At 42.7% G+C, this 9072-nt stretch overlaps 1 pseudogene; it reads left to right on the top strand.

Annotated features, from left to right (window-relative positions):
- Positions 1-276: 276 nt before the first annotated feature.
- On the top strand, positions 277-1876 carry LOC112830573 (stress-induced-phosphoprotein 1 pseudogene; annotated as a pseudogene).
- The last annotated feature ends 7196 nt before the right edge of the window (positions 1877-9072 follow it).

A 9072-nucleotide genomic window follows, 5' to 3' on the forward strand; every position in this document is an offset into this window, starting at 1 on the left:
TTTGGCCCTACACCAGTGTAAATGTTATAAATATGAGACATCTGGCTCATGTCATTAATAACTACCCGGCATATTGGCATCAGATTAGGAAGACAAGATAGTAAAATCTTCATCAAACTAACAGTGATATCTCCAAGGGGTTAGGCCCTTTTAAGCTCTCTATTTGGGGGGAAACTTCCCTTGAAAAAAGTTATCCAAATATTAAATGAAAATAATTTTTAAGGGTTGAGAATATGGAGTGGATGGAATTGATTCAACTGGGTTCCAGGCCAGGCTATGAAGCAAGTAAATGAGCTAAAAGTGAAGGGCAATAAGGCCCTGAGTGCGGGCAACAGTGCTACTCTGAAGCAATTAAGTTAGATCCCCAGAACCACGTGCTCTACAGCAATTGCTCAGTAGCCTACGCCAAGAAAGGTGACTACCAGAAGGCTTATGAGGGTGGCTGCAAAACTATTGATTAAAGCCGGACTGGGGCAAGGGCTATTCACAGAAAGCAGTAGCTCTTGAGTTCTTACACTGATCTGAAGAAGCCAAGGGAACCTACAAAGAAGCTTTAAAACATGAAGCAAATAATCCTCAGCTCAAAGAGGGCTTACGGAATATGGAGGCCCCGTGGTGCAGAGAGGAAATTCATGAGTCCTTTCAACATGCCGCTTCTGTACCAGAAGTTGGAGAGTGATCCCAGGACAAGGATGCTGCTCATTGATCCTACCTACCAGCAACTGATAGAGCAACTGTGAAACAAGCCGTGTGACCTAGGTACGAAACTGTAAGATCCCCGGATCATGGCTGCTCTCAGTGTCTTGCTGGGAGTCGATCTGGGCAGTACGGATGAGGAGGAGGGAGTTGCAACAGCTCCACTACCACCTCCTCCCAAAAAGGACACCAAGCCAGAGCCAGTGAAAGAAAATCTTCCCCAGAAGAAGAAACAGGCACTGAAAGAAAAAGAATTGGGGAGTGAGGCCTACAAGACAAGACTTTGACACAGCCTTGAAGTGCTATGACAGAGCCAAGGACCTAGATCCCACCAACATGCCCTACACGACCAACCAAGCAGCTGTGTACTTCGAGAAGGGCGACTACAGTAAATGCCGGGAGCTTTTTGAGAAGGCCGTTGAGGTGGGGTGAGAAGACCAAGACTACTGACGGATTGCCAAAGCTTATTCCTGAATTGGCAACTCCTACTTTAGATGAGAATGGGTGCATTCGGGGTGGTATAGCCTTAGATGGCAACTCCTACTCCAAAGAAGAAAAGTGCAAGGATGCCATCCATTTCTATAACAAGTCTTTGGCAGAGCCCTGAACACCAGGTGTGCTCAAGAAATGCCAACAAGTGGAGAAAATTCTCAAGGACCAAGAGTGGCTGGCCTATTTAAGCCCTGACCTGGCCTTGGAGGAGAAGAACAAAGGCAATGAATGTTTTCAGAAAGGGGACTTTCCCCAGGCCATGAAGCATTATACAGAAGCCATCAAATGGAACCCAAGAGATGCCAAATTGTACAGCAATCAATCTGCCTGCTACACCAAACTCCTGGAGTTTCGGCTGGGGCTCAAGGACTGTGAGGAATGTATCCAGCTGGAGCCAACCCTCATCAAGGGTTACACACGGCAAAGAGCTGCCCTAGAGGAGATGAAGAACTACACAAAAGCCATGGATGTTTACTGGAAGGCGTTAGATCTGGACTCCAACAGTAAGGAGGTGGCAGACGGTTACCAACGCTGTATGATGGCTCAGTAGAACTGACATGACAGCATGGAGGTGCAGCGAATAATGAGTGACCCACCAATGCAGAAGGACCCCCAGACACTCACTGAACACTTAAAAAATCCTGTAATAGCACAGAAGATCCAGAAGCTGTTGGATGTGTGGGTCTGATCACAGTTTGGTGATGACTTGCTCATCATCTTCTTCCCTTTGCCCTCATGTGGAAAGAAGAGCTGGGGCTGTAGCAAGTAGCTGGAGCAAAGCAGAGAGCAAGGGAAAGCAAACTACTTCTCTCTATATATTTACATAGACCTATGTGGAAGATACAGAGAGTCCTACTCATGTTACTTGTACTGCCACTGCCTTGGAGCCCCCCCAGCACACTCATGGTCTCTTCTGCTGCCCTGGGGTTCCGTGTTCCCTTCCCCACCCTCAGTCACTGTCGCATCGGCTCTCCCGTAGTTGGATATTTTTTTTTTAAAGATTTTATTTATTTATTTGACAGAGAGAGAGACAGCGAGAGCAGGAACACAAGCAGGGGGAGTGGGAGAGGGAGAAGCAGGCTTCCCACCGAGCAGGGAGCCCAATGCGGGGGGCTCGATCCCAGGACCCTGGGATCATGACCTGAGCTGAAAGCAGACGCTTAACAACTGAGCCACCCAGGCGTCCCCATAGCTGGTTATTTTTTATTTGAAGCAGTGGCCACATATGGGGAGGGGAGGGTGTTCTTCCTGACCTCAGGTCCCAACTGTCTTCACGTTGTTAACTCCACATGCCCTTCTCCAATAAAACAAGCTAGTTGGGCGTGGTTATAAAAAAATAAAAGAAAATCATTTTTAAAAAAATCAGATAAAGAAATCCAATAAAAGCAATAGTAGCTGTCATGCATACTTTGCCATGGCTCTTTTCTCCTCTGATATTGTTACTTAGTAATGTCCCAGATAGTAGCTATTCTATCAATGCATGAATCAGTGCATGCAGATTATGATGACTTGGAACAGTGCTCTCAGTAACATGAACAAGAAATAAGTCTTTATTATTTTAAGCCAGTAATATTTGAGTGCTACTGAAGTATTACAAAATAACCCAGGTTATCCTGACAGATAACAATCAGTGTGAGTATATCAGTGTAAGTCAATCACTAGGGCTCCGATTGCAGAGAGACCTGGTTTGAATCCTGGTTCTGCTGTTAGCTGCATGCCCTAGGTAGACTTCTCTACATCTCTGAACTTCCATTTTTTCTTTTAAAAAATTGATAACAATAACATTGTTGCAGAGGTTGAATGACTAAATACATATAAAATATTCAGCACATGTTCTACACATAGTAAGTGCTCAATAAGTGGTAGCTGTTTTTTTTTTTTTTAAGATTTTATTCATTTATTTGTCAGAGAGAGAGAGAGAGCACAAGCAGGGGGAGCAGGAGAGGGAGAAGCAGGCTCCCCGCTGAGCAGGGAGCCTGATGTGGGGTTTGATCCCAACATCCTGGGATCATGACCTGAGCCGAAGGCAGACGCTTAACCAAGTGAGCCACCCAGGCATCCCAATGGTAGCTATTATTATTGCTTTCAATCATTAACAATATTTTAGCCTATTAATCATAAATAGGCAGGCCATGCAAAGAAAGGAGGAGTGTGTGTGAGCCAGTAGAGTTATTAAAGTAGATGTAATACTGCCTTTTAGAAGATATAAAAAGTGGTAAGTTCTTCAAGCTTTGTGGTGAAAATATGTACACATATGACTATTTTGTGATGGGGAGGGGGGTCATATTTGGTCTTTTAAAATAGTATCTCTGCTTGTTCACACTCCATTCACAGAACAAGCCCTCTTTACTAAAACTTAGAGAATTCTGTGCTAAAAATATTCCATTCCCATTTGGTGTAGTGAAATGTCATATCCATTAAACACCAACATACCAAAGGCTGCTTGCAGATTCTCAACCCAGCAAACCCAAGTCAACAGGAAGTTATGATCAACCTTGGCTTGTTCATACTGTACATTTTGACAGATTATTTTGGACAATTATCTAAGGCTTAATTGTTATAGCTCTCATAGTATTATAACTCATTTATTTCAACTAATTTTAATTTTTTAATTTTTTATTGTTATGTTAATCACCGTACATTACATCATTAGTTTTTGATTCAACTAACTAATTTTTAAAGAAAAGAAATTGTGAGCCAGAGAGTGAAAGTGACTTCTCAAGGTCACAAAACTATTAAGGCCATTGTATTGGGCCAAGATCTCTAAACTTCCAAGCCACTTTTTTCTCCATTATAACAGAGAGTTACAGACTTTTCAGAGCTCTAAGGATCTGTAGGTTGACCTGATCCAGTTCCAATATCTTATAGAGAAAACTAAGGCCGAAAGAAACTCAATGTCTTGCTCTAGGTAATCCTTAAAGCTAGCATGTTCCAAAGCTTTTGGCCAACTTTTGTAACCACAGGCTTGCTGCTCCTGACATGCCACTGATCAGTTCAATGTGGTTATTTAGAGCAGAGGCCCAGCTAGTGAACTGGTGATGGGCTAGCAACATCACAATGACCTAAGGAATGTTTAAAAATAAAAATTCCTGGGTCCTATTCTTTGAAGATTCAGTTTCAGTGGCCCTGAGGTGGGGGTCCCAGGAACCTGTATAGTTAGTTTGCTTTCTAGGAGGTTCTGGGGGGGAAACCAGGTCCAGGAACCATTATTTATTTATTTTTTTAAAGATTTTATTTATTTATTTGACAGAGGGAGAGAGAGACACAGCGAGAGAGGGAACACAAGCAGGGGGAGTGGGAGAGGGAGAAGCAGGCTCCCCGCTCAGCAGGGAGCCCGATGCAGGGCTCGATCCCAGGACCCTGGGATCATGACCTGAGCTGAAGGCAGACGCTTAATGACTGAGCCACCCAGGCGCCCCTCCGGGAACCATTATTAACAGAAGTCAGTGTTTTATGTTCTTCTCTTCTCTGGTTAGATTGATCTATGGCAATTTCCAGCTAATGCCTAGATACCTATGGGAAAGCTAAGTCAGGAAAAGTAGTGGGCCAATAAAGAGCCTCTAAGATTTTAATCTTCAAGCCAAGCTCAAGGTGATTAGAGCAAGAAGAGAGCTACCCTTGCCCGGTGAAGATTGATCTGAAGCCAAAGCACATCCAGGAGAACAAAACGTGATCTAGGAATGCTTGTTCTTATTTCCCAGGGATGGGTGGCCACGGAATCAGAATTGGCAGCTTGACTTCACTTGGGAAAATATCATTTTGAAACAGAGGATATCAATTTAAATATTTTAAAACAGAATGTTTGAGAGAACACCATTTAAAAATGTATATAGAAATTGTAGCAGTGAATCATCATGAATAATAGACAAAGATGGGAGATTGTATTTTGTCAAGTTTTGCAAAATAAGAGCTGGAAGGACTCTTTGAAACCTTTTAGTGAAGTGATTCTAGACACATCTAAGGGTGTGGTCTCTTCCCTGGTAACTCCAGCTCTCTAAATGGAGATTCTCCACAGAGACCACACCTCCGGCTGATGACTTCTGTTGTTTTGCCTGTTCAGCATCCTTTCTTTCTTTTTAATAGCACTACAATTTCACTTTAGGGAAATACCCTTACCTCACTTTCATTGCACATGGTTCTCACCCGTGGGTTCCAGGGGTGGGCATATGACCCATGCTTGGCCAATCAGAGCCTTCTATCCTTAGAACAATTGCTTCACGGATGGGCACTGGGCCAATGAGCATCAGCCCCAAAATTTTGCTAGAACTACTGGAAAAGGAGCACCATCTTTCTATTAGGCACAGCTAAACCTGGCAAGATGTCTTGTTGGAGCTGCTGATGGGTATCTCTCCACCATGAAAGGAGAGACTGACTTAGAAAGAAGTCAACAATTGAGTCAGAGAAAAACAGATTTATGAAACTATCATCTGAGTATCTGGTCCAGATATTTCTGAAGCTATATGTATTTTTGTATTTAAACTAGTTTAGTTGGATTTCAACAATTTATAACCAAAAGCATCCTAACCACTATGTCTCCTCAGGGATCAGAACCTGGGTGGAGAAATGATTAATGATTAATTAACTTGTCTAAGTTTATAAAGTTAGTGAGTAGCCACAGTGAAATGCAAACCCAGGTCTGCCTGAGTCTAAAACACATGTTGTTAATCACTATGTCCACTGCTCTAAAGAGAGAAATATTGTGGCCACCAACAGGATAGATCTACAGGCAAAAAGCAAGAAAAACATTGGTCATGTTTCACTTCTCCTTTAGATCCCTATAGGACTTACTTTTGCCCCTTTTGTTGTTTCTGCATGCTGCCTTTTAGAAATAAACCCCAGAGGTATGTAAATCCTTTAAGAGTAGGGACAACTTCTTGCTCATTTTGTTTTCTTCATACCATCTTCCATAGCACTTTGCTTATAATAGATGTTCAAGAAATGTTCTTGATACAATTGAGCTTGTTGTGTCCTTTGGTGTAATACCAATTAATAGTCCTGGGATACTTAAAACACTCCAGGTTCTTGGTTGGGGTGTCTATCTGGCAGTTTACAGGAGTCATGAATTTTTTTTTTTTAAGATTTATTTATTTATTTGAGAGAGAGAGCGAGCACAAGCAGGAGGGGCAGAGGGAGAGGGAGGGAAAATCTCAAGCGACTTGGTGCTGAGTGCACAGCCTGATGCAGAACTCAATTTCACAACCTTAGGACCATGACCTGAGCCAAAACCAAGGGTTGGACACTCAACTGACTGTGCCACCCAGCTGCAGAAGAACTCAGAGTCCTGAATTTTTAGTATATATATTTTGTCTTTAAGCACTTCATAGCATGGTGCCACTGATGGATACTATCCAAAATGAGTCTTGCCTTTGCTTCTTAACTGGCTATATGATTGGGCAAGTTACTTAGCTTTTCTAAGACTAAGCTTTCTCATTTGTAAAACAATGCTCTTATTACAGAATCATAGAGGATGGAATGACAATATGGATAAAGCACTTAGTATAGTGCCTGGCTCATAGTAAGTGCTTAGTAAGTACCACCTATTATTATAATAAAATTAAAATGTTAAAATATAAATTGTAATATTAAATTAAAGTATTAAAATTCCTAAAGTTTTTTTTAGAATTATTAAATATGTGTGGGTAGACAGGGTAAAGGGAATGAAGGACAAAGGACAGTTGTCCTGGGATCTGGCATTGTTGGGAGGACTGATTTCTGGGACACAGTTTTGCTGACAATTATTGTTAAAAGCTTCAGCTAGGGAAGATGCTCCCCTTGGGGCATCTCTGAGTAGTGCTGGCCATGAATGTGGATCCCTCTTGGGGATAGAAATTTCGAAGGCATAGACTTTCTGAAAGTGTTAGTATCAAGCTTCTTGTTCTTTGGGTCTCCGTGGATTAATTAAATTAGTTCCCATCCTTCGTTTTTGTGGATCAAGTTTTAGGTAGATTTGCCGCATGTATTTGAATAAGGATTTACTCAGGAAATAAATTGTGTCTCTTTTATCTTCCAGACCTCCCCAGTTAGACCTGGGAAACAGGTGGTCTTGGCAGGTCTATCCTTTAGGTGTAACCCATGGCCAGGATTCTTTATGAGGCTGAAAATTTGCTGTAGGGGAGGAGGCCACTTCTCAGATATGCAAACAGGAAGGCTGAAGCTGGTGGGCTTAAAGCTATTTCATTTCCACCAGCTTTATGGATTTTCTACAAAGTAGGACTATTCCAGGGGATAGAGGGTGGGATGGGCTAGAAGAATCACAGACTCCTAAGACAAAGTCCTGACCAGCAGGGATATGTAACTTGGTAGGAGAGATGGATAGGTCAACAACCAACCATAATACAAGGCAGAATGAATTATGAGCCTTGTTTATGGTAAAAGCCATGGGCTGAGAAAGCTGGAGAAAGGAGAAACCACAGGTAGCTGGTTGGATGAGGACTAAGATGTCCAAAGGTAGGAGAGTAGGGAAAGGGCATTGTTGGTTGTTGGGGTTGCCTAGGCACAGAAGCAAGTACGAACGTGCTCAGATGAACAGGGATTGGCAAGTTGTGAACATGAAGGGAGTGTGGGTGAAATGGAGGATGCTGGAGTGGAAGGAGAAGCTGGTCAGATTTTGAACTCCACCTTTAGGACTTTATAGGGCCACTTGTAGGTCTTCCTAGGCCTGTGGTGGTCCTGGATGCCCAGTGCCCCTGATAGCAATCATGTTTAAATGCATCTACATCCCACACGAAGATCAACATGTAAGAACGGCGTTGAGTAAGTTGAGCCCTCACCGATTAGCAGTATACCTACAGATGTGGTCCTAGGACCAGTGCCAGGCCAGGAGGAGTTTGGAATCAGTTTGGGATGGAATGAGTACAGGAGTTGAGAGGAAACGTTGAGAAACTTTTACAGCAATTTGGCATTGTCGCAATAATGAAGGATGTGATCATTTTTCTGGTAATTATTCATTTTTATTCTAATTTCCAAAAATATTGGTCCACAAGACAATGGAAAGACATTGGCCAAAAATACATTGGAGATTTTTTTTTTTAATTTCCATACTTGGAAGTTTTTTTTAACATTGGAAAATTTTTTAAAAGTTGAGCAGCTCTGATCTAGTTGGAGTAATATTACTTTTTAAAGAAATTCGAGGTGAGAGATGACAGAGAAGACAGCCCGTGAACTTGAAGATAGATCAATAAAAAATCACACAGTTTGAATAGCAGAGGAAAAGGTGATGGAAATATCTAGTACTCAGCATCGTACCCACACTGAGGTAACTACGCCTAAACATTCTGCTTAGGTGAAGATAATTGTGTGGCAAGTACAGAAAGCCACTCAAACTAATGTGGAACAAAGCCAAATGTGTATGTGTGGTGATGGTGGGGCAGGGTTGTTATTAGAAGGCTCCAGAAGTACATCAAGGAATTCAGGGGCAGGGAGTGCCATTGGATGTAATGAGGGATGAACGGGAAATGGACAGTCACTAGGAATTTCTCCCACTCTTTTCTCTCTTTCCCCCTGTGGCGGATGCTGTATTGCACTGCCCAGATCCTCTTTCAGGAATTAAAAACTTACTTTCCCAGCTGCTGGGAGGACTCCCAGAAACAGTCTCTGCTACAGTCTGCTAGTCTCTGGGGATTGCTGTGGCTAAAACACAGCCTCACCTCGGGCCATACTTTCTTCCAGCCCACATCCAGTGACTAATCACCATGGAGGGGGAAAGGTCTGGTGGGTCCCGTTGCTTCAGCTTGGGACACCTGAGAAGGAGCATCTCAGCTCCCTACAGGGCTTTTTTTTATTGGAATTGAACCACGGCTCAGCGGCTCTCTGCCAAATTCTCCTTTCTTCTCTTCCCTTCTAGGTGGCATCTCAAGGGTACTACTTAATAAATGTGTGTACATT

Source organism: Callorhinus ursinus, unplaced genomic scaffold, assembly GCF_003265705.2.
Source record: "Callorhinus ursinus isolate GAN/ISIS: 27379988/994484 unplaced genomic scaffold, GSC_fseal_2.0 scaffold20, whole genome shotgun sequence".
Lineage (NCBI taxonomy): Eukaryota > Metazoa > Chordata > Mammalia > Carnivora > Otariidae > Callorhinus > Callorhinus ursinus.